Raw genomic sequence first — 2842 nt, forward strand, 5'->3', positions numbered from 1 at the left:
ATATCTAGCTTGATAAAATAAAAAAAGAAACACAAGCAGAACCAAATTATGAATAAGAATTTAAGATACATCAAAGCAAACATTAAAAGTAACAGAGAAAGAAAGGGTTATTTAATAAAGACTAGAAGGGAAATTAGATTATCTGTTTGAAAAAAAAGGTTTGTTTTTTTTTTTTAATGTGGACACCCAATTCATATTGTAATGGATTAGAGTGTTTTTGAAGAATAAAAACAAGCAGAATAGAATACAGTTTTTAATCAAGCTTGGTAACAATGATGAATTAATAGATTTCAAACAACAGAAGACAGTTTTAAAAAGCAATATTAATGTATTTGATTATATTAAAATACAAACTTCAAAATAATGAGGTATCGGGTTAATGAAAGAGAAATAGCACATGGAGACAATACCTGCCACGCTCCTTATGACAAGGCTGCCTTTTAATAATTATCTAATTATAAAAAAATTAACCATAAGGATAATGAAATTCACTTAAAAAGTCATCAGTTTGGACCATTAGCCAATTAGGACATGAAGAAAATTCACACCCAGGGAGACATAATTGGAATGTGGGCTGGAGAAACATCCAACCTCCAGATTATTCCCAGAAATATAAATTAAAACAAAACCAGGTATGTGAGTTATCAATATTTTAGAACAATCTTAATATTCAGTGCTGGAAAGAACATGAAACTAGGACAATATTAATGGCCACATAAGCAGCTGCGCTTTTTTTCTTTTTTATGTTTGGTACAGGGTCTCACTACGCAGCTTAGACTCAGTGACCCTCCTGTCTCAGCCTCCCAAGCACTGGCATTACAGGCATGCAACACCACATCTAGTCTTGGTGGCCAGCTCAGTGCGCCTGGTGGGAGAGCCAGCGCGACATGTGGTACCAGGGTTTGAGCCCTGTCCCTCCACTTGCCTAAGCAGGCACTTAGTCCACTGAGCTATCTCGCCAGCCTCCTATGGCTACGCTTTTGAGAGCATGCATGGGCCATGTTCTCAAAGATTTGCAAAAGTTACAGGGCACATCAGCTTGGTGGCAGACAGGAAGTCAAAGGCTGTACAACCCCCACAGAAAGATCCACCAGGGATCTCCATAGTGATTTCTCTTTGGGAAAAGCCTCCAAGGTGACAATAAACTCAAGTCATCTTCATGGAGTGGAATGAAAACAGAAAGGGTAGAAGAAATAATGTCACTCTGACATTATGACACCCCCAGCCCCACCCTCGTCACAGCAAAGATACTCCGGAGCCAATTTCCATGAAGACAAAACGGAACTGGAAGTAGAAATCCAGCTTCCCCAGAATCCCAAGACGCTTCCCTTTCTCACCTCAAAGTGAATGCAGGGAGACGGCCCAAGGAAGGCATCCGGGTCAGGGAGACACGGGGGAGGGACAGAGGGGGCCTGCAGTGAGCTGCACATGGCCTTGGCGGCAGCTCTCTGAACTCTGTGTGGGTACCACTGGAGGTACCACGTAACCACCTGCAAAGCTGCGCTGGCCAATCCCATGAGTGGAAGGAAAACTAGGCAGCCAGCCTCCCAGGCCCACCTTGGGCGTCACCCAGGGCTCCCCCCAGAATGGAAACCATAGCCAAGAACTTCAGCCTGGCGCAGGGCTCGCTGCGCCCACCTGGCAGGTCAGTGGTGCCTGGTGTGACCACAAAGCCCACGCCCAAGCTCTGGCCGCCCCCAGCTTACTTTGACAAAGAGCGGGGCTAAATGTGCCCCAACCCGGAGTTGTCTTCCCAGCCTTGAAGCTCAGCTCGGGCCCTGTGGCCGCACGGAGCAGCGCTCACCTGTGCCATTGTCCTGACCAGAGCACCGGTTGTGCATCCCAGCTGGTGGTCCCACACACCCTCTGGGCCACCTTCCTGTGACCTTGTCCAGATCGTCCACCCAAATGGCAGGAGGAAGTTCAAAAAAGGCACAAGCTCATGGAAACAAAATTTAATGCTCAGAACAACCAGTGAGTCAATAAGAGAAATAGAAAAATGTCTTGAAAAAATATCTTGAGGTAAATGAAAATGTAAATGTACATGCCAGAACGTATGGGAGGCAACCAGAGCAGCTCTAAAAGATGCCACCAACAGGTGACAACACCAAAGAAGAAGGCTGCGGGTGAATAATTTGATCATAAGTCTCAAGGAAAGAGAAAAGAACAAACTGAGCCCAGTGCTGCAGAGGGAAAAACTAACCAAGACCAAGAGGTACGACAGAAACAATTTGAAAGGTCAATGTAAGAGAGTTGATTTTTAAAAAGATAACAAAATAGACATCCCTTAGCTAGACTGAGAAAAAAGGAGACTCAAATTTTTTTACAAACTCAAAAATGAAAGAATTAGATAAGAGAACAAAATAAACACCCATGTAGAAAAAGAAGAGGCAAAATTTCCACCACTTTAATACTCACATCTTACATATAGAAAACCCTGAAGATCCCACGTCTACAATACCTCTTAGAACTAATACATGAGGACAGGAAAGCTGTTAAGGTACAAAACTAGCACGCAAAAACCAGGAGCATTTCTGTACACTAACAACGGATCCCCTCCCAAGAAAGAAGTTAACAGAATAAGCCCATTTACAATACTTACCAAAGATACTAAGATAAAATATCGAAAAAGAAATTTAACCAAGGAGGCTAAATCCTGAAAGTGTTAGTGAGAAAATTTGAAGAAGACCGGGCACAGTGATGCATGCCTGTAATCCCAACACTCGGGAGGCTGAAGCAGGAGGATTGTCATGAGTTTGAGGCCAGCCTAAACTACCTGGCAAGATCCTGGAGAGAGAGAGAGAGAGAGAGAGAGAGAGAGAGAGAGAGAGAGAGAGAGAGA

At 43.6% G+C, this 2842-nt stretch overlaps 1 protein-coding gene across 1 annotated transcript in view; it reads right to left on the minus strand.

Annotated features, from left to right (window-relative positions):
• The window catches only part of LOC111812943 (EF-hand calcium-binding domain-containing protein 6-like), a 45366-nt gene that overhangs the window by 501 nt on the left and 42023 nt on the right, over positions 1-2842 (minus strand). The gene's annotated exons all lie outside the window — the stretch shown is intronic.

The sequence above is a fragment of the Octodon degus genome, unplaced genomic scaffold, assembly GCF_000260255.1.
Source record: "Octodon degus isolate 3935 unplaced genomic scaffold, OctDeg1.0 scaffold00153, whole genome shotgun sequence".
Lineage (NCBI taxonomy): Eukaryota > Metazoa > Chordata > Mammalia > Rodentia > Octodontidae > Octodon > Octodon degus.